The sequence below is a fragment of the Cervus canadensis genome, chromosome 11 (genome assembly GCF_019320065.1).
Source record: "Cervus canadensis isolate Bull #8, Minnesota chromosome 11, ASM1932006v1, whole genome shotgun sequence".
Classification (NCBI taxonomy): Eukaryota; Metazoa; Chordata; class Mammalia; order Artiodactyla; family Cervidae; genus Cervus; species Cervus canadensis.
The window spans coordinates 38356108-38382780 of NC_057396.1; the positions used below are offsets into that span (position 1 = coordinate 38356108).

At 41.2% G+C, this 26673-nt stretch overlaps 1 long non-coding RNA gene across 2 annotated transcripts; it reads right to left on the minus strand.

Annotated features, from left to right (window-relative positions):
* Positions 1–999: 999 nt before the first annotated feature.
* LOC122449772 lies at positions 1000–10563 on the minus strand. 2 transcript variants are annotated; one of them, XR_006272017.1, is made up of 5 exons: positions 10537–10551; positions 9692–9722; positions 7451–7621; positions 7071–7109; positions 1000–1390 (listed from the first exon to the last, which is right to left on the minus strand). It is a non-coding gene; the product is annotated as an uncharacterized LOC122449772 (long non-coding RNA). The 2 variants fall into 2 exon arrangements; XR_006272016.1 differs by lacking the exon at positions 9692–9722 and having other exon boundaries at positions 10537–10563.
* Positions 10564–26673: the final 16110 nt, after the last annotated feature.

Consider the following 26673-nt stretch of genomic DNA (forward strand, 5'->3'; position numbering starts at 1 on the left):
AATTTATCCTAAGGAATTAACTGCAGCTGTACACAACTGCAGATGTCCTTTGCTATATTTATGATGAAGCTGAAGCTCTAATACTTTGGCCACCTGATGCGAAGAACTGACTCACTGGAAAAGCCCCTGATACTGGGAAAGACTGAAGGCAGGAGAAGGGGATGACAGAGGATGAGATGGTTGGATGGCATCACCAACTCAATGGACATGAGTTTGAGCAGGCTCCAGGAGTCGGTGGTAGACAGGAAAGCCTGGCATGCTGCAGTCCATGGGGTCACAGAGTCAGACACAACCGAGCCACTGAACTGAACTGAACTGAAATTTATGTAATAGGAAAAAAATGTTGGGACACATTTGTAAGTAAATTGTGATACATCTATTGGAGGAATACTAAGCAATCTTTAAAAATCATGTATGTATGCTAACTTGTGCCCAACTCTTTGTGACCCCATGCACTGTAGGCAACCAAGCTCCTCTATCCACGGGATTTTCCACACAAGAATACTGAAGTGGATCACCATTTCCTTCTCCAAAAATTATGTATAATAACATCTAAAAATATGACAAAATATAATATATTGCTAAATTAAAAATTTTACATAGTATGCATGGTATTATCCCAATTTTGCACATGGAAGAACTTTATTGCATAAACACAAGGAAAAAAAGAAAAATTATTACCCCAGGTTTTTTCCTTATATTCTTCAATTTTTCTGCAAGAACGTATTTTTAAAGTAAAGAGAGAAGTTATTTTTTAAAAAGATAAGATGGGGGCACTCTCCATCCCCCTTCTGATGTCTCTGTCAGAAGCTTTCTCTGTCCCTTTTATCCTTTAATAAAACTCTTGCTACACCGAAGCTCTGAAGAGATCAAGCCAGGTCCCTGGTCCCAAACCTAAATCTTTGGAGATCACAAATCTGATATCGTTCACCATAAGGTATCATTTTGAGGGCTCATCCGGGATCTTCAGGACAAGCCCAGGCCTGATCCTTTTGGACTACAATGCCCCTAATGGAAATGTACCAAAGGAAGATGGGTCTTACTCAAGTGTGAAGAATCAAACAAAGGGTTAACTGGACTTAGAGTGGATGCCAAACTACTTTTTCTAAGTTTGATAGAAGTAAACAAAATGTTGAAAAAATTAGAAGATATTTTCTGTGTTGAGAACTTGATTTTTTTTTTTTTAATGAATGAGGCAATTTATTAACTAATGCTTCTTGTTGGCAGCTGCCACCTGTCCAGCGATTCTGTCCAGATCTCTCTGTCCCTGAGGCTTCAGTTTGCAGCTCCCATCTTGGTCCTTAGTTTCCTCACCACGGTTCAATAGAGGGAGCCAGTTGTCATCATGTACGAGAACTTGATTTTTATTTGCTTTCAGCACTGAATCATCCTAGCATGGTGTAAGAGAAAGGTGTTGGATTAAAAATAAAATAGATAAGATAAATAATTGTAGTAAGAATTTGGAAAAAGAAAGTCTCTGTCATTGAATACTAATAAAGCTTTAAGCTTTCTGACAGCTAAGAGAAAATATAGTTTTCATGTTTCATAGTGATTATTGGATAAATGTTTATCTTCTAAAGGACATTTGTCTTTATCCTTGAAGTAAACTTGTGAGTTAAGCTCAATATAACACAAAAACCTTTTTATGCTGTAGACTATTCTAAGGGGTCAAACGGGAGTGGATGGTTTTAAAGTACTGTTTGTGCTGGGCACCAGTTGTTTTCACTACGCAGCATGCGTATAACTTTCTTTTCTGTGCCCCAGTTTTCCTCTCTGGAACCCACCCTCACTCTCATGAAGTCCCTGTACAAAGGGCAAGGTGACTAATCCCTAATTCCAGGGATGGGCATGAACTCAGGCCTGATCAATTATAGCATCACAGTCCCTGGCCCATAGTAAGTAGTTGTTTACGGGATAAACTTTGACCTAAACACAGTCAGTGAAATACAATAAACCTTTTGTGGGACTTCTGAGAGAGAAACACATACTCTTTTCTACTGAACTTAAATGCAGGACAAAAGGCTGCTCAAAACCTTCTTTTCCAATGCTTAGAGTCTGAAGATGAAGCCAATATAGGGACAACCAGTACCAAGAAATAGAGTGAGATTTGGATCTAGTATTAAGCCTCTGCATCAAACTATACCCAAAGCTCTGTCTACCCTTGTACTTTTTAGTTGCATAAGCCAATAAATTCCCTTTTTATTGCTTAAGCAAGGATAAGTTGAGTTTTTTTATTTGCAACCAAGAGAGTCCTAAATGATACACTCTCAATCAAGTTCCAAATATTCATTTCCAATTCTACAGGGATGGTCAAACACACCCTTGAGAAATTATAAATATACTGCTAAGGGTGAAAAACTCCCCATGAGAGCAATTAAGGGAAGCCAAGATAAAGAAAGTGTTATTATTCCTATTCAGATATCTGAGACCAAATGTCTTTTTTTTTTTTACGTTAATCATCCTCTTTGATTACAGTTTAGTTTTGATTCAGGAGTTATACTCCTGAATCATAACCCCTTTCTCAGAATGTTGTTATGAAGAATAAATGAGAATAAAAGTTTATGAAAATGCTTAGAACAGCTCCTGACACCCAATGAGTTCCCAAGAAATTTTAGTTTCCTTCCCCTAGAACATTATTGTCAAGAAACAAAACAGACAGACAAGATATTTGTAAATTATCAAGACCTCCACCGTTGTCCAAAACAATGTTCTTCAAATTTCTTTTGAACTGAAATATGACCAGAGGATATTTGCAAGAAAACATCCATAAAGCAGTGATACTGCTATATATACAAATGATGGGCCAAAGTGTATGCCTTAGGAACAGGCCACCACAGTAGGCACTTTGGCAGAACTATGGATGCACAGAACTGACTCTGAGCAGAGTTCGTCAGAGGTGAAGCAGGAAAGCCTATGAAAGACTAGGAGCAGTGACATGTTTGATGTGCCAACTCAGATAGCAAGGAGCATGAAAACAGCTCCAGGCATGACTCCAAGGCGATATATGCCCCAAAACCTGGCCTTCTTTTTGGAAATGTTGCAGGTGACCCTAGGAGACTAATGTGGTACAAAGAGCATGTGTTTTATGTCATAAGAACCTAAACCACAACCTCAGCACTGCCATTTACTTGCTAGTGACCATGAGCTATTTCTTTAACTCTCAGGGGTTTTTTATCTGTGACATTAGGATAATAGTATGTACTGGTCGTGGCTCCTTTTCTCCAAGATGTGCCAGGCATTAGGGAAGCTCACAGATAGCCGGGTTCTCCTGCTTGGTATATGACGGGTTTGTATTTCTCTATCCCCTTGGAACTTGTGTGTATTCTTGTGGTTTGCTTTGGGGAATTAAATGTGACCCAGAGTGCCTTGTATCTGGTGAGGTGGAAGCTTCAAGAGCCAGAGCATGATTTGTTAGGTCTGCTTTTACCAGGTGAGGTGATTCTAGACACAAGATTGGATCTCTATCAGCCTGAATTGCCTGATATCATATGGTATTTGTCTTTCTCTTTCTGACTTACTTCACTTAATATGAGAATCTCTAGGTCCATCCATGTTGCTACAAATGGCATTATTTCATACTTTTTATGGCTAGTATTCTATTGTGTGTGTGTAAATATATATACACATACATATTGTTGTTCAGTCGCTCAGTCGTGTTTGACACTTTGCAACCCCATGGACTGCAGCACACCAGGCTTCCCTTTGCTTCACCATTTCCTGGAGCTTGCTCAAACTCATGTCCATTGAGTCGGTGATGCCATCCAACCATCTCATCCTCTTTTTCCCCCTTCTCCTCCTGCCTTCAATCTTTCCCAGCATCAGGGTCTTTTCTAATGAGTCGGCTCTCCGCTTCAAGTGGCCAAAGTATTGGAGCTTCAGCTTCAGCATCAGTCCTTCCAATGAATATTCAGGATTTATTTCCTTTAGGATTGACGGGTTTGATCTCCTTGCTGTCCGGGGGGGCTCTCAAGAGTCTTCTCCAACACCACAGTTCAAAAGCATCAATTCTTAGGTACTCAGTCTTCTTTATGGTCCAAATCTCACAACCATACATGACTACAGGAAAAACCATAGCTTTGACTCTACAGACCTTTGTTGGCAAAGTAATGTATGCTAGCTTTTTTTTTTTTTTTTTGTATGCTAGCTTTTTAATATGCTATCTAGGTTTGCCACAGATTTTCTTCCAAGGAGCAAGTGTCTTTTAATTTCATGGTCACAGTCACCATCTGCAGTGAAATATACATATACACACACACACATATATATATATATATACATACACATATACATATATATACATACATATGTGTGTGTGTGTGCGAATTAACATTCATTTGTCAATCTAGACATTTAGGTTGTTTCCAGGTCTTGGCTATCGTAAATAGTGCTGCCAAGAACATAGGATTGTACATATCTTTTTGGATTATGTTTTTTTTCCAGATATATGCCTAGGAGTGGAATTGCTTGATCATATGGCAACTCTATTTTTAAATTTTTGAGGCATCTCTGTACTGTTTTCCATAGTTGCTACATCAGTTTACATTTCCACCAACAGTATAGGAGGATTCTCTTTTCTCCACACATTCTCCAGCATTTGTTATTTGTAGACTTTATCATGATGGTTGTTCTGATAGGTGTGAGGTGGTACCTCATCGTAGTTTTGATTTGCATTTCTCTAATAGTTAACAATGATGAATATCTTTTCATGTTCCTATTGGTCATCTGTATGTGAGAAGAGTTATGTTTAAAGTGGGTGTAATCAAAGGATTGTTGTTTAGTCACTAAGTTGTATCCAACTCTTTTCCAGCCCCATGGACTGTAGCTCACCAGGGTCCTCTGTCCATAGGATTTTCCAGGCAAGAACACTCGAGTGGGTTGCCATTTCCTTCTCCAGGGGATCTTCCCAGCTCAGGGATCGAACCTGTGTCTCCTGCATTGGCAGGCAGATGCTCTACCACCTAGCCACCAGAGCAGCTGATAATCAAATGATACCAAAAGCTAATCAGCTACATTCAGCCCTGAGAAAAGACATTCTTTAAAGATTGTTCAGCATGGGGTGTAGGGGGAAAGTCCAGCAGCCAAAATGTGTCACTGTGTCCATAGCTGCTCTATCCAATAAAATGGCCACTAGTCCCACAGCTATTGAGTATCTGGAATGAGGTTAATCCACATTCATGAGATGTGCTGTAAGTGAAACATAACCACTGGACTTCAAAGACTTAGTATGGGGGGGGAAAAAAAAGAATATAAGCTATCTCAAGAATTTTAACATAGACTATGTGTTGAAATGATGACATTTCAGATATATTGGGTTACATAAAATACATTATTTAGATTAATTTCACCTGCTACATTTTACCTTTCTAATGTTGCTGCTGGAAAACTTTAAACTCCACATGTGGCCCACATTTTATTTCCACTGGATGGTGCTGGTCTAATTATTGTCCAGAGGAAAGAGTGTCAGTTCTGGCTTAACTTACCTAAACTAACTCATCTAGAATTTATATTTACAATATTTCATGTCTGATAGAATGGTTTCCAGTGCTTTTTTAAAAGATTGACTTTTTTTTTCTATTTTCCCACTTTTGAGTCCTTTCAATATATTTTAGACAGTTCATCTAAAGCTTCTTGTCTCAATTTTAAGCTTAAATACTAATCAGAAGGTGAGAATATTTGAAGAAAAATCAACACATTCAGAAAACAGGGAGGTTATTCCCTATCACTAGGAAAACCAATGTAGAATTTCACACCATTCTGTCACCACTCTCCTTTCGTTTCAGTGAACAGAGAAAAGGCAGATGGCTCAGTGCAAAGAGCTCAGAAAGTGCAAATCAGGTCCCTCCTATGGGTAACATTTAGCAGGTAGTGAGATCCTCTCCATAGATTTCATACCAACATAAATTCCAGATGGATTAAGGAGACACTTTTAAAAACCATAAGAAAAACAAGAAGAATATTAAATGTACTACACAGTTAACCATTGGGACAGGAGGATTTTTAAAATGATAAAAGTATATTTTAATTCACTGAAATAAAAATAACAATATTTACTAAAAAAGAGGGGATTTGTGTAGATAGAAACTTATTCACTTTGCTGTACATCAGAAACTAACACAATGTCATAAAGAAACAATACTCCAATAGAAATTTTTTTTAATTACAAAAAAAACACCAATATTTAATTTTAAAGTAAGTCTTGACTCTGTTTCCAGATGCTCAACCCGGGACACATTTTACTCTCCTCCCTTCATGTATAGAGTCAGGCCACCAATTTATAGATTGGCATTTAGGCTCAAATTAGAGGCTGATCTAGGGCTTCCTTGGTGGCTCAGTGGTAAAGAATCTGCCTGTCAATGCAGGAGACACGAGTTTGGTCCCTGATTCAGAAGGATCCCACATGCCGCAGAGCAACTAAGCCTGTGTACGACAGCTATTGAGCCTGTGCTCTAGAGGCCGGGAGCTGCAACTCCGGGGCCCATGTGCCACAATCACTGAAGCCTGCAGGCCTAGAGCCAGGGCCCTGCAACAAGAGAAGCCACCCCAGTGAGCAGCCCACACATTGCAACTAAGAACAGCCCCCGCTCACAGCAACGAGAGAAAAGCCCACCCAAGAGCAAAGACACAGACAAAAATGAATTAATTAATTTTAAAAATTAGAGGTTGACCTTGCCAGTCTCTTAGAATAACCTAGCCTAGTTTTTTTTTTTAATTGAAGTGTATTTGATTTACAATATCATGTCATTTTCAGTTATACAGCACATTCAATTTACACATATTTAAATATTCTTTTTCAGATTCTTTTCCCTTATAGGTTGTTACAAAGTATTGAGTATAGTTCTTTGTGCTATACAGTAGGTCCTTATTTTGTATCTATTTTATATTTAGTAGTATGTATCTGTTAATCCCATACTCCTAATTTATCCCTCCCCTACTTTTCCCCTTTGATGACCATAAATTTATTTTCTATGTATGTGAGTCTCTTTCGTTTTGTAAATAAGTTCATTTGTATTTTTTTTAATTCCACATATAAGTGATATCCTATGATATTCGTCTTTCTCTATCTGACTTACTTCACTTAGTATGGTAATTTCTAGGGTCCATCCATGTTGCTGCAGGAAGAGGAGGATTTTTAAAGTAGCAAGGAAAAAGAGGGGAGAAAAGATGGATAGATTAGACAATGTACAAATTTAAAACTTCTAGACATAAACAATATAAATGAAAGACAAGAGAAAATATAGCAAATATCACAAATATTAAATAAACTTTTTAAATGTATAGCTATTAGACAAATTAATTTAAAAACTATTTTGGCTCCCAAATGTAAAAGGCATGAATCAGTAATTCATCAAAGAACTATAACTAGCAAATGATCCCATGAGAAAATGTTCACTTTCCTTTGTAAACAAATGAATGCAAATTAAAACAAAAAGAAGTTACCTATTCTACCTACCTGATTGGCAAAGTTATTTTTGTGATTGCTGTTTTATTTGGTGCTGGTGAGAATGTAGTAAAATGAGTACTAACATATATCTTGATGGTTCTGAAAATTTATATAAACTCTTGGAAAAACATTTGCTGTAAAAAGACTTTGATAAAGTAACTCCATGTCTGGAATCTATCCCTAAGGGAAAACATAAGCAAAAATTCTTTAAGGCAAAAATACCTGTCACAGAGATATTTATAATATTAAATAATTAAAAACTTTAAAACAATAAGAAAAGGCTTAAGTGAAATATGGTATATTCATTCAATGGAATACCATGCAGTCAATAAAGCTATTTGGGCAGGCTGTACACTAACATGGAAAATGTACTATGATATAATATTTTGTGAAAAAGCAGTTTCAAATTGTGTACATACATATACATTGTATAATCATAATTATGTAAAACTGTTCATTTTAAAAAGATGGAATGGACGTTCATTATGTCTACCTTTCAGTAGTCGAACCATGAATTATATTTTTCTTCCTACTTTTATGAACTGTATTTTATTAATACCTATGAGTGATTATTATGGTAGGCCAAATAGGATAAATGAGCATTATTGTAGACTCCCCAAAAATATCCATATCCTTATCCACAGAGCCAGTGAACATGTTACTTTACCCAGTAAAAAGGACAATGTAGATGTGATTAAATTAAGAATCTCAAGATTGAGAGATTATCTTGGATTCTCTGGTCCAATATAATCACATAGGTCTTAATAAGAGGAAGTCAGGAGTGATAGAGAAAGAAAGATATGATAACAGTAGCAGAGGCTGAAGCCAGAGAGATTTGAAGATTTTTCACTGCTGGCATTGGAGACAGAGGGAGGGACTATGAGCCAAAGAATGCAGGCCACCTCTGGAAGCTGGAAAAGGCAAGGAAATAGATTTTGCCTGAAAGCTTCCAGAAGAAACACAGTCCCACTAACACCTTGATTTTATTTTATTTTTATATTTTGCACATTGTTAAACTTATTTCCAAGTATTCTTCTTTTTTTGGCCATGCTTCATGGCATGCAGGATCTTAGTTCCCTAACCAGGGATTATACCCATGCTCCATGCAGTGGAAGCGTGGAGTCCTAACCACTGGAACCCCAGGGAAGTCTCTTACACCTTGATTTTAGGACTTCTGACCTCTAGAACTATAAGATAATAAATATACATTATCTTAAGCCACTAAGTGATGGTAATTACTTACAGCAGCAACAGGAAACAGATACAAATATATACCATGTTTATGGTGAAAACAAATTGTCTTGGTTAAAACTCAGTTTTTATCCTTAAAGCTTTTAAAATAATGTGTGGGGTAATATTTGTAGTCCAGTAACATTACTTCATCATTTAGATGTCAGAAACTGCAGTAGAGCTTAATACGTTTCTGATGAATTTGTCTCATCTTTCCATTCTCCCTATCAACACAGAAATGTCTCACTATAGAGCAATAAACATTGAATTTGGGACAATTTCCTTAATAATGAAATCTAGTACACAAATGTCTGAGAAACAGACAACAAACAGCAGGAAGGAGAAGTTTTTAAAAAGGGACCAAGATGATGAATCATAAGTAAAACACTCCCTTAGTTGAGCAATTCCAGATTTATGCAAACTCAACATTGCACAAAATTTTCCAAAAGATACATAGTATGATTTTAAAGAAATAGAAGACTCTAAGATAGTTCATGGGCAATGGAAATACAGAACAACTGTTATTATCTCCTCACTGGCTTTCAGCCTGTTCTCCCTTCAGTCTGGTGTCTTGTCCCATCCTCAACTCCTGGTTTGACTTCTTATCGGATCCTGCACCTGCTGCTTTGATCTTGGTGTTTCAAGTTACCTGGAGGGTCTGATTCTTGACCTTCAGCTCCTCCTCCAAAATCCCACCCATCATTCTCATCATCCACCCATCTTCTCCATTGGACACTATTCCTGGTCTTAGCTAGCTCACCCCTGAAGACCCAATCTCCAGTCTCAGGCTCTAGGAGACGATGGGGACAGGGTTGATGTGGGAGGGAGAGGATAGAGGTGAGAAGGTGGGCAATCTTCAACCACTAGGCAAGATTATCTTTGAAATGGGGGTAGAAAAAAAAGGAAGGAGGGGGGAGGTGGGGAGAAAAGGAGAAAGGAAGGAAGGGAAGGAAGGAGGAAGGGGAAGAGAAAGGGAAAGGAAAAAAGATGGAACAGAACTGTACAATATAAAAGAGTTACCAGTCATCTTAGGGGGAAAGTACTCAGAGAGCTGTGAAAACCATTCCATCACACATGAAATGTTTTTTAACAAATACTCATTCTAGGTTAGTGGCTCGTATGCTGACCTGACTTATGGGTGAACTGGTTTTTGTGAGTTGGTCTGTTTTCCACGCATGCCCTAGCACACGCACTCATGTACACTATATGGCAGGTTCAGCACATCCTGGACCGAGGGGGAAAGTGCCTCCAACCATCCTCGCATGCAGACAGCCTGCTCAGATCCCCTAATTATCTGGCTCTGTCTGCACTCATCAAGCTGCCTTCTCATTATAATGTGGCTTTCCATGTAGATTTTCCCACCAGGAGAGAACAGGCTGACCTGTAAGTGGGAGGATTCTGGTTCCATTGGCAGTCAGTCTGCATAGAAATTAATAAATCAACCTTTTCTTGGGAATTTGATTTGCAGGTCCGTTCTCAGAGTTTAAAACAATTTTTTACTGCACTAAAAAATAATTCTGTTAGTGTCTTAGTTAATGCAATTCAATGAAACCCACTTTAGGTAGCATTAACACAAGTAGGAATTTACTACAAGATGGTAATGGGGTGTCAGAGAACTCAAGGGCAGAAAGGGCAATTAGGACTAGAACCAGAAACCAGAAAGTACCGGGGCCCGAATCTGCCGCCCTTGCTCATCGTCTGCATCCCAGACGTCTGCATTCCCAGAGAAAAAGGCTACCCCCTTTTACTCATGCTGCAAGGCATCACGGACCTCGTTCCTGTCCCACACCTATGTCACTCTTTCCTCTCTACAGGTTAGCTTTTTCTGCTTCTCAGACATGCAGCTGAAAAAGGCTACCTCTTACCTGCCTCAGTGCCAGAAACCAAAGGAGACAAGCTCTGGTGAATGCCAGTTCTAAATTCCCACAGACAGAATCCAGTTGGCCCAATCTGGGTCAGGTATCCACCCTGATCAAATTCTCTGTGACTGGTAGGGGGAGCTGGGAGCAGGAGGACAGGTCAGGCCCAGCTCCGTGAAAAGGAGAACCATTCCCAGGAGAAGGAAGATTATGGAATGGATGGGGAAAGCATCCCTCAGATTGCCGCAAACTCCAAGTCAGAGATGTTTCAGAATTTGGAATATTTTTTTCTTTTTGGAACTTTCTGGAGTCTGCTTTTACTGAAGTATAGTTTATTTATAGTGTTAGACTCCAGTGTATAGCAAAGTAAATCAGTTATACGTACATACATATATTCTTTCTCATATTCTTTTCCATTATGGTTTATTACAGGATGTTGAATATAGTTCCCTGTGCTATACAGTAGGATGTTGCTATTTATTTTATATATAGTATTTTGCATTTGTTAATCTCAAACTCCTAATTTACCCCTGCCCCACTTTCCCCTGTAGTAACCATAAGTTTGTTTTCTATGTCTATGAGTCTGTTTCTTTTTCATAAATAAGCTCATTCATATCATTTTAGATTCTCCATATAGGTGATAACATAATATTTGTCTTTCTCTGTCTGACATTTCATTTAATATGATATTCTCCAGGTCCATCCATGATACTGCAAATTACATTATTTCATCTTTTTAGGGCTAAGTAGTATTCCATTGCAAATATATTCCATATCTTCTTTATCCATTCATCTGTCAATGGACATTTAACTTGCTTCCACGTCTTGGCTATTGTGAATAGCACTGCTATGAACATTGGGGTGCATGTATCTTTTCAAATTAGAGTTCCCTCCAGATACATACCCAGGAATGAGATTGTTGGATCATATGGCAATTCTATTTTTAATTTTTTAAAGAACCTCCATCCTGTTTTCCATAGTGGCTGTGCCAATTTACATTCCCCAAAATTTGGAATTTTTGTATTCTAGTACAGTCATGTACCTCATATAACATCACAACCCCAACAGAGTCTAAAGCAGCTTCCCATAATCAAACACATCGAACACATTTTTAGAATGAAAACACATTTTTAGAATGAAAACATGAATATTCATACAAAATAGGAAATAGGATTATACATAGTCTCACGTGAGTTCCAGTTTGCCTCCAAAGAAATTACAGAAGTACTTTTGGTTTTCAGATCATCTGAATTTCAAAACTACAGATGAAAGGTTTAGACTACACTACTCTGGGCTTGCAGAGCCGAGGACAGACCACTTCCTCCTACGGGTTCTCTAGGACCTTACTCCTCCAAGTGTGGTCTCTGGACCAGCAGCAGCAATGTCAGCTTGTGACATTGGGAACTTGTTAGAAGTGCTGAATCTCAAGTCCCATCCTAGTTCTACTGAATCAGAATTTGCATTTTAAAAATGTACATAGTGGGACTTCCCTGGAAGTCCAATGGTTAAAGACTTTACCTTCCAATGCAGGAATGCAGGTTTGATCCCTGATCAGGGAGCTAGGATCCCACATAACTTGCATTCAAAAAACAAAAACATAAAACAGAAGCAGTGATGTAACAAACTCAATAAGGACTTTAAAAATGGTCCACTTCAAAAAAATATTTCTTTTTAATTTCAAATAGAAAGATGATAGTCCATTCAGACTGTTATAATAAAGTACCATAGACTGAGTGGCTTATAAACAACAGAAATTCATCACTCATAGATTTGGAGGCTGGAAAGTCCAAATCAAGGTACTAGCAGATTTGCTGTCTGGTGGAGCCTTCTTCCTGGTTCATAGACAGTTGTCTTTTTGCTGTATCCTGACACACTAGAAGGGGTTAGGGAACGCTGTAGAATCTCTTCCATAGGGGCATTAACTCTTCACACTCAAGGCCTAAGCAACTCTGAAGGTCACCTAATATCATCGTCTCGGGGTTAAGATTTCAACATAGGAATTTTAAGGGAACACTAAGGTTCAGTCCATTGCACGCTAGTGCTTCGTATGCATGTTAAAGTTTGAGAAACACTGCTCCAAGTGACCCTGGACATCCTTTTTTTTTTATCTCACCTCCCTGGTTTTCAGATTCCTTGCTCCCTAACCCAATCTGTCATGATGTGGTGGTGGGTGCATGTTCAGTCATCTCCGACTCTTTACAACCCTATGGACTGTAACCTGCCAGGCTCCTCTGTCCATGGGATCTCCCAGGCAAGAACACTGCAGTGGGTTGCCATTTCCTTCTTCAGGGGATCTTCCTGACCAAGGGATCAAACCCACATAACCCTCGTCTCCTGCATTGCAGGCAGAGTCTTTACCCCTGAGCCGCCTGGGAAGCCCTCCCCTACCCTTCATGATGAATGAGTGAGTGAGTGATAGTCGCTTAGTCGTGTGTGACTCTTTGCGACCCCATGGACTAGAGCCCGCCAGACTCCTTTGTCCATAGAATTCTCCAACTCCTCATGATGCATCCAAAGTAAATCTTCAGTTATGTCATTTCCTAGTTCACAACAAAACAAAATAAAACAAATGCATGTTGTTAAAAATCTTAATGCTCCCAATTCCCTACCACAGAGATTCTTTTTTTGTTTCTACAGCCGAGATTCTTAATATCTGTATCTTCTAAAATTATCCATAATTTTTAAGTGTATATTTATTTTACTAGGGAGTAGATCCATGGTTTGCATTAGTTTTTCAAAGGGGTTTGTGACCCCATAAAGGGTAAGGATTAATCTTCTGGTAATTCTGATTTATTTATAGTTTCCCATGCTTTGTGTTTGTGTGTGTGTGTATGTGTTTATAACATTTCCTCTGCTGAGATTTCTTTTATAAATGCTCTGGATTGAATGTCTACCATGTGCTAGGTGCTAGAAATACCAAAGCAAATAAGCCAAGAAGGCTCCTTTCACCACTTGGCATCTGGCTTTTGCTCAGCCTTCAAGGCTTAGCTCAGCTTCATCTCCTCCAGGAAGGCTGAGATATGCCCTTCATTTTTGACTCCTTGACACTTTGTACTTATCTCTGATATTTAAAGGAAAAGTATCTGTTTGTGTCCTCTTCCCCACTATTAGAAACACATAGGCTCAAGCTAACTTTGTATAATACAACTCCTGTTTATAGTAAGGGTTCAATAAACATTTATTGTAATGAAAAAAAAAAGTTCAAGATTGATTCTTTTTTCTCTGTAATGGAAACAAATGGTCTATTCCCTATTGATTTTACAAAACTATTGGAAAAGTCACATCAGGCTAGAAACTATTTATAAGACTCTATTCAGAATCAAGATGAATTTCACAGTTAATTGATCCTTCTATGAATCTCTGAGATCAAAGTCAACAGAAAAACAACGCTAAGGATGGGGCTTCCCTGGAAGCTCAGTGGCAAAGAATCTACCTGCCAAACCAAGGAGAAGAGTTTGATTCCTGGTCTGGGAAGATTCCCAAAACTAAACCCCTGCACAGTTATTGAGCCTGTGCTTTAAAAGCTGGGAGGCACAACGACGGAAGCCCGCATGCCTTAGAGCCGGTGCTCCACGAGAGAAGTCACCACAATGAGAAGCCTGCGCACCGCAGCTGGAGAAAAGCCCCCGATCTTTGCAGCTGGAGAAAAGCCCACGCAGCAACAAAGACCCGGCACAGCCAAAATAAATAAATAATTTTTTTAATGCTGAGGATGATGGTGCTGTGAAAAAAGTGTGAGTGGCTACTAAAGGATCCTTGGGATGTGTGTTGAAAAAGGTCCCATATTTCAACATGACACAGATCCCAGCGTGAAGTCTGGGACCCTACACAGGGTGCCCCTCCAGTTCTGTGGGGCCAGACTGCTGCTTCCTCTTTACTTCACACCTGCTCCAGAAGCTTCATCCTCCACAGCTTCCTTAAGGGTATGGCACAGTCATCCTTAAACTGGAATCAAGATGCTTTGCTCATTTGCATTTCCTTGTTCTCCGTCTCTCCCCAAGAGACTTGTTCATTGCTGCAGGGAGAATTAAGATTGTTGTACTGAAATACAAAAAGACAGACTCCCAAATGGGTTGATGAAATCATGCAGTAGTCATAGCTGTAGGAACAACAATAACAAAAAAAGTTGCCAAAGCTAAGCTATTTGATAGAAAAAGAGAAGAGAAATTGTTGAAATTCAAAGGGCAAACTGTTAAGGGAATAAGGCATGGTGTTTGTCTGTTAATGAAAAAAATGTGAGCCTTCTACTAAAATTGTTAACCAAATGTAATCAAGCCTTTAAATTAATTTCCAGCTTATAGGGAAAAAACTATATTAAAAAAAGTCTAATGACACCACAAGGAAATGATTAGGCAAATCAGAAGATGAGACATTCTACATGACAAATCAAATACCAATGTAATTTAAAAGAAAAAACTAAGGGGATTGTTTTAGAAAAAGATTAAAAACCATAACGAAAAATAATGCAATGCATTTACTCTGATTGGATCCTGGTTCTAAAGTATCCATTTTAAAAATTCATATTGGGAGAATTTGAATATGTAATTTAAATTAGATGATATTAGCAAATTATTATTCATTTTCTTAGGTATGATAATGGAATCATTATATAGAAGAATAACCTTCTTAGGAGATGCATACTGAATACTGAGGTACTTAGGAGTGAAGAGTTTACAACTTAAAGTGTTTCATATATAAAACCTTCTATTTAAAGTAAATATGGCAAAATGTTAACAAAAGTTTAATCAAGATATTGTACACGCAATGTCATGGTTCTGTTCTTCTTCTTTATGCTTGAAAATTTCTGGAACAGACAGTTGAAAAAATAGCTTGAAAAGAAAACAGACGAAGACCAAGACCATCCAGCCCCAAGAGGTGGAACTGGAACTGCTGTTGGGGTACAGGGGGAGCACCAGAATGGAAGCCAGTGGAGCCTCCAAGACTGGAGGGGCCACTGGAAGGTAAGAGTCACATCACCTGGGCCCAAGCAAGCACTGTCAGGGGCGAGGGCACATGCCGCACGCTCAGCCAATGACCAGAATTCAGCCGACATCTGTTGCCTATGCCAGTGAGCCCCTTTCACTGAACTCATTGTCCCCAGGGGAGGGCATCCCCCTAGGAGTTGCCTCTGTGTGGCTCTTCACGGTCCAACAGGGACAATGTCCACACATGCCCTGGTATTTTCTTAGCCCAAGAGACCTATTTAATGAGAAAGATCCTATTTTCAGTGGCTCAGGACACTTATAAACCCCACTGAGGGGAGGATGAGGATTTAAAACATCCTGGCCTCCAGTGCCTGTGCTTGGGTAGAACTGACTAGAACCATTTCTCAATTTCTTCTGCGATCAGGAGTTGTTAAAAACCCGCTGACATGACATGTAGAAATCCCCAAACACATTCCTGGGAAAAAAAAAAAACACCTTGTCACTTCTGAGCAAACACCCTCCAGATCCCAGCAGTCCAAGAAAATGAAAAATGGGCCCTTGGAAGAAGCAGAAACTACTGATGGTACAGCCATCAGTAGAGAATGATTTGACAAACTTCCACACAGAAAAACTATATTCCATAGGTTTCAAGACTCTTTTGCCTCCTACTTTCTCAGTGTCTTTTTGTTTTCCGAAAATGTGACTAATTCCAAAAATCAGGCTATAATAATGATGATTTCATCTGTTCTCAAAGTCCCTGTTTCATAAATGAGCCAAAAGTTAAGAGGCGTTGTCCGTCCATAATTTAAAACAAACATTTAAATTAGATGAGATTGTTAAATTGGTAATCTGTTGGAATAAACCACATCATCATTGTGCTATTAACAAATCAAGACATATGTAACCCAAAGTCTCACCAGCCAGGAGGTACACCTAAGGTTGCACTTGTGTTAATATCTGAATCCCAATGGCCTGAACCCCTAGCCAGTCAGTCAAGAATTGCAATGTCTTACTCAGACGGTAAAGAATCTGCCTGCAATGCAGGAGACCTGGGTTCGATCCCTGGGTTGGGAAGATCCCCTGGAAAAGGGCATGGCAACCCACTCCAGTATTCTTGCCTGGAGAATCCCATGGAGAGGAGCCTGGCAGGCTACAGTCCATAATGTCGCAAAAAGCCAGACACGACTGAGCGACTAGGCACAGCACAGCACAAAGTTCTCTCCAGAACTTTCCAGAGTCCCTAAGGGGGCTGGCATATGAACATGAATCAGCTTGGCCTCCCCAGGCTGCAGCCTCTGTTCATGCAAAACACAGCTGCTAATGCGCCCTCCACCAGACCTGACCTCTGGGATTCCTGCCCCCATCCCATCGTCAAAGATTTAGCCCACTGTCACTGCACTGACTCTGCCAGCCTGGATGGAGACCCTATCTCTGAGCCCAGACTGCTGAAGCATTGATGCCCATGAAGTGCTTCTGTGTTGTCCATAAGGAAGAAAATGGCCCCCTTCATCCTGCTGTAACTCCCCCAAGAAGGTTTGCTTTCGGTCCCAAAGCATTCCAGAGTTTAATTAAATGGGCCTTCTGATTTTCACATCTCTCTGCTCCTCCCAGGGTACTCAAGAGTCTCCCAAGCTGTTCCCCTCAGATGCTCAGACCCCACTGTTGGATCTGGCTCACCATGCCAGCCTGTGTTCTTCCCTTTCAGCGAGTTCTCCCAGGAGGGGAGAAACCTTTCTGAAAAATGGCTTCAGTCAGAACCCCGCAAACGATCAGCTGTGACACCATATGCCTGAAGCCCTTTAGTGAGCATGGGTTAAGTGTTCTTTCTCAGGAGTTCCTCCCTTCCCAGATGAATCATCCGATACAAATTAACACTCGGGAGGAAGGGCGTTGCCCAGAAACACACACCAGGTGTTGCCCTCGCACTTAGCCCCACCCCAGTTGAGACTCAGGTACAGATGCGGGTTGAGTTGCTCAGTAGTATCAAACTCTCTTGCCATCCCATGGACTGTAGCCCACCATGCCCTTCTGTCCATGGGATTTCCCAGGCAAGATCACTAGAGCGGGTTTCCATTTCCCACTCCAGGGAATCTTCCCACCCCAGGGACTGAACCCGAGTTTCCTGCATTGGCAGGTGGATTCTTTACCACTGAGCCACCTGGGAAGCCCCCATACACAATGCATTTTATTCCCTGTTTAAGAAAGTAACTTCACAGCTACAAAACAAGCAAACAAATAAGTATGTATGTCCATTTACAATGGTTTCTGGGAGAAAAAAAATTTTTTCTCTTGCTTAAAATTTTATCTCTCTATACATAAAGAAACAGACGTGGATGAACCTGGAGGACATTGTGCTAAATGAAGGAAGTCAGACACAAAAGGACAAATACCGTGTGAGTCCCTAGAGTAGTCAAACTCATAGAGACAGAAAGTTGAATGGTGGTTGCCAGGGGCTAGGGAAGGGAGATAGGAGGCGTTGCTTAACAAGAACAGAGTTTCAGTTTGGGAAGATGAAAGACGTTATGGAGGCAGAGGATGACACAACAGTATGAGCATACTTAATGCCACTGAACTTTACAGCTAAAAATGGTTAGAATGGTAAGTTGATGTTACGTCTATTTCACCACAACACAAATAGAAGAACTCATAGATCACTCTTAAAAAAAAAAAAAAGATCCAAAAGTATCATAAAGGAGGGTAAGAGGCTGGTGCAGCCTCGGGAGACCAAAGTAAAGTGATTTGCCTGAGATACTGAGGACTAAAGAGAAGAGAAACTCTTTTTTTTTCTTTTTTTTTTTTTAACATGGTGTAAAGTAATAATTATTGCTGTCAGGAATGTAGCATTTTAGTTTTCCAAGCACTTCCAGGAGTGATCTAACTTGCTGTCATAACAAGCTGGGAGGTAAAGGGCGAAGAGTCGGGGTTCAGACTCCAGGGCTACAGAGACGGGGAATTGGTCCTGCCTGATGGATGCACACAGCTTCCTGGAGGAACTGACACCTCACATTGCCAACAAGGGAACTGAAGCTCAGGGAGGCAGGCTGACTTGCCCCAAATCCCAGTGATGGGCACTCAGAGCAGACATGTGACTGAAGCCCCTTGACTCACTCCATAGTGCTCTTTCTGCAACCAAGTGTGAATTAAAACAGAATGCCAGTGAGAAAGTCAAACATAACTCCTGACTGCATCAAAGAATGAAAGAATCCTGATTCTGCATTAAAACCCAAAAGACAAAAGGAGATAACTGGGGGATATATTTTAAGCTTTATCCAATCCTCCCACCCTGCCTCTGAGTAGGAAAGTGGGTAAAAACAGAATCTGGGGTGAGAAGTCATCTGACTCACCCATGATGTGGTGGAGAAGAATCTGTAAGCAAACACCCTGCGTTATTTCCAGCTCTGCCTCTCCTTCTGCCAGCCTTGGCAGCTGGCCCACCGCATTTGCTCCAGGGGCCCTCCTTCAGAGACATGGTCAGAGCCCTATTTTAAGACAACAGAAGTAGCCTAAAACCTGTGGCCTTTCAGCTACAATTTAAAAGGACACGAATTATTGCCATTTGCACAACACGGATGGATCTAGAGGGTATAATATTGAGTGAAGTGTCAGACAGAGAAAGACAAATATTATATGATATCACCTACGTGTGAAATCTAAAAAGTAATACAAATGTTTTTATTTAAAAAACAGAAACAGATTCACAGACAAAGAATACAAACTTATGGTTACCAAAGGGAAAACAGGGGTGGGGGAAGAGGGATAAAATAGGAGTACGAGACTAACAGATACATACTACTATATGTGATATAGATGGACAACAAAGATTTACTGTATAGCACAGGAAACTATATGCATTATCTTGTAATAACATAATGTAAAAGAATATGAATATATATCTGTATATATGTAAGCTAAATCATTTTGTTGTGCACCCGAAGCTAACACAATATTGTAAATTGACTACATTGTTGCTGGTTAGTCACTAAGTCATGTCCCACTCTTTTGTGACCCCATGGACTGTAGCCCACCAGACTCCTCTGTCCATAGGATTTCCCAAACAAGAATACTGGAGTGGGTTGCCATTTCCTTCTCCAGGGGATCTTCCTGACCCAAGGATTGAACCCGTGTAACCCTTGTCTCCTGCATTGCGGGCAGATTCTTGATCACTAAACCACCTGGGAAATCAACTATACTTCAGTTTTTAAAACGAAAGAACTAAAAAAAAATAAAAAATAAAAATAAAACGAAAGAACTAAAAAACAATAATAACAATAAAATGACAAAGGGACAGACCCAAGCAGAGGACGGGTTAAGCCATCTGGCTGCCATGGTATGCTAAGGGTTAAGCATCCAGATGTGAGTCTGGGCCTGGCCTGACACAGCGTAGCCTTATTCACAGCACATCATCCCTGTGTCCTGGCCCGTTCCAGAAAGCAGCCTGGGAAGTTGCCTGCGAGAGAGAGCACATGGTCTCAGAGGTGAACCAGGGACACCCTGTGAGGTGCCAAGGATTTATCTGAGCAGCCAAATGTACATTGACAGACAGATCTGTGTGCGCTGGAGAAGCCCGTTCCGCAGCTCAGATGAGCGACTCATTGCGGAATTCGCCCACAAAGGGAAGTGAGTTAATGACTGGGGCGTTCCGCCTTCTGCCTGGATGCGTCATAAAATCAACTTGTAAAGCCTAGCTCTGAGAATACTCTTGCTCACCCAAACGTGGTTCTGTGAGGCTTCAGGACATTTCCAAGAGGGAATGCTCACAGGGGAGAAAGTTCTTAGGCTCTCTGTGCTAGGAATGGGACCAGTGGCCCAAGCCCGGCAGCTGGTCCAGGCATGGTCAGATTCGCTGACAAGCAGCCCCAAGCTGCCTGCCGCAGCATCTGCTCCACGTCTGGGACTTGTGACTCATCACACGCTCTTGCAGCCCTACATTCTCATGCGGGCCTAAGTGTGCCTGCCCCAGGGTGCTGAGGGCCCAACCTATCAAGATCACTCCTTATCTCCAGGTTACCTTCCTCTGCCCCAGACCCTCATCCTGGTCCGCCAGCTCCTGGGCCAGGGCAAACTGCCTAGACCATCTCAGACCCAAGCTGAGATCAATATTATAAGAGGCTCCTAGGCTGAGATGGGTTCAAGATCTCCTGGACACTGGTGTCTGTTCTGGCCCTTTAAATTCAGCAGCCCACACGCCCGCCGTGCCCAGCTGGCCCACCGTACTACGGTAGAACAGCAACACCTGTTCTAGGCCAATCCTGTTTACTCTGGACATACTATTTTTGTTCTCACCTCTCTGGTTCTCAGATTCCTGGCTCCCTACCCCAACTAGCACAGCTGCCTCTGGCCCCTTCACTTTGGTGACCCTTCAGATTTCCCTTTTTAGACCACAGCCTCTCACATGTTTCTGACTCAACTTGCTTCTGCAGTACTGGCTTCGCTCTTGGTCTCAGGTGAGCACCCATGAGTCAGCCCCAGCCTCCGGGTACCCCCTCAGCGAGGATGGCTCCCGGGAAAGGCAGAGGGTCAGGATTTGTTCCTAAGGTCCCTGCCTGCTTCCCTGCCCTCGGCCTTTCTTTGCCCTCCAATTCCAGCACTTGGGGGGCTCTCCAATCATGCCTCTGGCTGCTGGCCCCCGCTTAGGTCCCTCACCAGAGATAGCACTACCCTGAGCTCAGCATCTGATTATATCCTGGCCTTGCCGGGGCTACACTAGGCACCCCAACTCCCACCCACAATCTCACTGAGATCAGAGTAGGGGAGGTTCTTGGCGGGAGTGGGGGTCTGAGAGGAGAGGGAAGCACTGCCTCAAGTGGAGCCCAGATGGGGTGCAGAGCCTGGGGAGAGTCTTACCTCTGTCTCCTCTATCTGGGAACACTTCCGTTTACAGACTGAGCATTACCCATAGGAGAAGCCTAATGAGGCAGTAGAACACAAGGCCCTTGCCATCTCAGGCTCTTGCTTCCTACCCTCTAAATTGTGCACTGGGGCTGGGGGAGTGTGTTGTTCCAGATATCTTAGCCTTCTGGTTGTAAGATTCTGGAAGTTAACAGTGGCCCCATCTGGTTCATTCCTTTTCGTTGTCTGCCAGATCCCATGCCTGACTTTAGGGACATATCTGACCCTCCAGCCTCTCCACCAAAGAACAAAGGAGTCCACCCAGTTTCCTCCACTCCCAACCTCTCCATTCCCTCCACTCCAGAAGGTGCAGAAACCAGGGCCAAAACCAGCTCTTGCTCCCCTCCTTCTCCTCTCCAGCCTTCATCATCTCATTCTCTGGAAGCCCAGGAACCCAAAGACCATCTTCCACTAAAAGGTCTGCCAGCCACTCAGTTTTCCTTTCCATGAGCCCTACAGGTAGCATCTCTGCTTCATGAGCACACACATGGGTGAATGTTGAGGAGCAAGACTGGTCACCCAGAGCACTCAGCTCTGCCACTCTGCCACAGTGACATGAGCCCAGACAAGTGATTTAACTTCTCAATGCCCGTTTCCCCATCTCCGAAACTGGGATATGGCTAATAGCCCCTCCTTCACTGCATTGTTAGGAGGCTTCTATGAGTTTATTCATACAGGAATGGTGCCATTTGTGTCATAAATGTTGATGCTACAAGCTCACATTTATTGATTACTCTATGTCAGGCCTTATTCTAAATACGTGATGTTCCAATAATTCATTTTTCCTAAGCAAAGTAAAACAAGAATGGAGGATCATTACATAATTCTAATTTAAATTATCCCTAATGTTTCTTGTGCCCATCAACAGGAGTTGAAATGTACATTCCTGTTTCTCCAAAGAATCAAATTGTCTTCATTTTGTAGTGCCCTCTCTACTGGTCTTGGTAAGGTTTATGTGTAATAAATATTCACATCTGGTCAAAAAATAAACTAAGTTGTAAAAGGTTAGCAAATTCTCCCCATGTGAACAAAAACCCAATGCTTCCTAGGCCATCTGGAATACCACAACGATATTCCGACTACCCAGATGATATACTACGCGAAACACTATTTCAGCCTGTGTGCAAAGACAATAAAAACAAAGCACCTAGAGGTCAGAGACTCCCAAGGGTGCCCCTCGTATGGATACAAGCCATAGTGTGTCAAAGTCTAGGCACTGTAATTCTGTATGTATCTTTTGATTTAACATTAAACCATAAATAATTTTCTTGTTGTTTCCCAGGATGGAGGTGGGAACAGGAAGAAAGAGAAAGGAATTAGCATATGCTGTTGAGTATTAGGCATGATGCTAACTTCAAACTGAATCCTTGTCCGGCTGCGATCCAGCCTATCTGATTTTGTTGTCATTGATGTTGTTTTGGCCGTTTATGAAAACATTCACGAAGCAGTATGCTAGAAGCTTTGTTCACTTGATCTCATTTAATCCTCACAGCCATGCTCTGAGGAAGATTATTGTCCCCATTTTACAAAGGAAGAAGTAGGAACTCAGATTCATCCAAGGTCGCACAGCTAACAAACGGGAGAAACTGGGTTCAACCTTACACTCTATCTGCTCCATCACACCGTGTTCCAGCCCTTCCCCCAGCCCTGAAATTACAGATGGGATTTTCACCCTCTGCCAGGTGAAAGCTAGAGATGCGGGCTTGGGGGGAAGGGTGAGCTACAGGGCTTCTCTGCAGAGGACTGAAACCTTTTGGCCTTCTGCCCACAAACTCTTTCCCTTTTCTTTCTTGCTGATGAAAAGCATGATATTATAGGTGACTTTGTTTTATACGCACACATACACACACACACACACACACTCCAAGGAGAGTGCTCACTGTATATAGAGGATCAACCACTTATCAGAGATGCTGACAAAAGACTTATCAAATGTCCTTTGAGGCTAAGTACCTCTCAGAACAGGAATTACTGAACCTGAGTACATGGACTAGGGATTGGGCCTATCCTTATGTTACAATAGCTCTCCAATGGAATTACTTGATCTACCCCAACATTTACCAACTTTGCCTGCATTTTAATATCTGAATTAAGTCATCTAACCTCAGAATATATTCATTCTAGCCTTTTTCTCCCCTACCTGGAGGTGGGGAGGGGCTATGTTATTTTTCCTTCATATTTTAGAAAACTGTCTCTCCCAAACACATTGAATTCATGAAATTCCAGATGTTGCTCAATGAGTGATGCCTCTGGGTCACTGATATTCTGGCTGTCATAGTTAGGACTTAAATAATCTTCCCATAGGAGCAAGCTGCAGCTGGATAGAATTTATGGAAAGAGAGAGGCTAGGACCTGCACAGATCAAGAAGCTCATATTTAGTGAAACAAATGGGTTAAGGAGGCACTGCTTGGGATGGCACCATGAGCTGAGTGCTGTGGTATGCTGACCTGTGCACACCATGCAGGCCTCAGGCCTCTTTCAGGTACAAATGATGGAAACCTCACTAGTGAAAGCAGAGGGAATTTATTCGCACTTTGCTGAAAATTCTGAGGGTAGTCTTCAAGTGTAACTGGATCCAAGTGCTTAAATGTCACCAGGAATTCATCCCCATCTCTTTGCTCTTCTTTCCTCTCTTCAGAGGGATGACAAGATGACCACCAGTAGATCTAGCTTTGTTTTTCACACAGACCACAGTGGATGAATATGTATTACCCAACTATCCCATTAAAAGTCCCAGGACTGACTCTCCATTGGCCCAAATTGGCTCACGTGGTGAACACCTTCAGCTTGATCTTCAAATCCACTCTGCATCCTTCTTCCTGCTCAGTAACTGGGAGACTAGCCTGTTCCAATGGCTAGTTCCTTAGTGTATTGTCAGTGGGAAGACCAGCAGAAGGCTAGAGGAAGAGAGAAGAGTAAGGTCAGAATGTTCATTTTCCCCCAGGTCCCTTTGCAAGGACCAGCATGGGGTAGCTGTGTCTCTTGGCCAATAGTCAGAGGTCCTATGCCTGCTCTCTTCATCCATCTTTTCCTCTTTGAGATCAGTAGTGCCTTCTCAGTCTTGCCTGTACAAGCTGTTAGTGGTACCAATGACCAGCTATGAGTAACCCCAGGAACTACATTGCCTCTTAAGGTCTTCCTATACTCTGCTTTACTTCTTTGGGAAGATTATTTAAGAGTTTCATCTGTTCCCATGATCCTGACTGATACAGCTAACATACCCATCCCTAAACCAAATTCATGTTTCTCATTGGACAGGCCTGGGTCACATGCCTACCCCTGAATCAAAGGTGTGAAATCAGCTCCATCTAAACCACAGGTACTGAGAGTGGAAGAGGTGGTCAACTGCCAAAGAACAGACAAAAACAACTTCTGATCAGTGTTTTTAGCAAAGTAGATAAGAAGGAATTTTAATCAGTTTTAATCATCAGTAAGTGGTAGACTGCCAAGCATTCTTCAGAAACAGCATTTACCACATAAAAGAAGGATAAGTTTTTTCATTCTTTGCTAAAATAGCAATAAGACTGACTTTAACCCATGGACACTCAATGCCTCCAGAAGAACTGGCTGCTCATTTTCTGAGCTCTGGGCCTGTTGACAACTCTCTTCTGAAACAAATTGAAATTTCTATCATCAATTCACTTTGAAATGTCATAAAGCCGCTTAGGCCTCGACTGGCTGAGCAATAAAGCAGGCCCTCCTGGCAGCTGAAATGAGCTGCCCCTGACAGTAGGACAAGGGACAAGGCATTAAACATCGCCAAGAATGGACAATTTGGAAGCCGCCTAGTGGCAGAAATGACAAGGCTAAAATCATAACCACTTTGAAAAAAATGACATCAGTTGAAGGATAAACATAAAATGGGACGATAGCAACCTCATCGCAGAACTGTAAGTGCTTTAGAAGAACATTGAAGCTGATGTCCTTATATCTTAGCAGAGAACTTTTTTTTATATTTGGCTAACCCCCATGATAATGACTGGCTTTGCCATGGATAAGTCACCTTGCAGGCAAAACCATGGACCTCTAATCCAGTGAATCTCAGCCCAAAATCATGACTGAGAAAACAAATGGTTTTCTATTAGTACAGACTTTAGTTACCTCATCACCCAAGCCCATGTGGATTTTTGTTTAGTTTTTTAAATTATATTGACATATAGTTGATTTATATTGTTGTGTTAATTTCTGCTACACAGCAAAGTGCTTCAGTTATACATATATATGTATATATATATATATATTCTTTTTCACATTCTTTTCCTTTATAGTTTATCACAGAATATTAAATATAGTTCCCTCTGCTATACAGCAGGACTTTGTTGTTTATCCATTATATATATAATAGCTTGCATCAGCTAATCTTAATCCTTCTTCCCCCACACTTGGCCAGTCGCAAGTCTGTTTTCTATATCTGTGAATGTTTCATAAATATATTCATTTGTGTTGTATTTTAGAGTCCACATATAAGTGATATCATATGGTATTTCTCTTTCTGACTTACTTTGCTTAGTATGATGATCTCTAGGTCCATCCATGTTGCTGCAGGTGGCATTATTTCATTCCTTTTATGACTGAGTAATATTCCGTTGTATATATCTCCTTTATTCAGTCATCTGTCAATGGACATTTAGGTTGCTTCCGTGTCTTGGCTATTGTAAATGGTGTTGCTATGAACACAGGACCAACCCCATGTTTCAACGGAGCCTCCACTATGCTTTTCTAATTAAAAGATTGTCTTTCAATGACTTGCTAAGGATATCTGGCTTTCCCGTTGGCTTCCTCCATAATGCCTCAGCTACTGCTTTGGGTGAAGTTCAGGACTGAGGATTTGGCACAAGGAAGACAGGCCTTTTGAGACAGCTGTGTGTCTCTCCTAATCCTACTAATAACTCCTTGATATACAATTTTACCATACTTCTCTTTATTCACAAAGAAGACACTTGGATATCAACTTGATGGGAGAAAGAGAGATCTAAAGTAGCCATTTGCTTCAGTGTCTCTAGAGTCTCAAAAATGAAAAAGCTGGGGCCCAGCAAGAGAAGAAATCCAAAGGCTCTAGCCAGTGGAATACTTCAGCCACACCTGGACCCTATGTGTAAAATGGAAAGATTATGAGCATCAGAGACAAACAGTCCAAGTTCAAGTCTTGGTGTATGACCTTGAGCAAGTCACATCTTTATGACTTTGCATTTCCTTCTCATCTAGTATTATTGCTTCCAAGACGCTGATGATACGATAAGCATTAAAAAGAAAAAATGATTCTGAGAGGCAGGCATCTCTGATCAGTATTTCCAAGGGCATTCCTGCTTTGAAAGACTCATCTAAGCA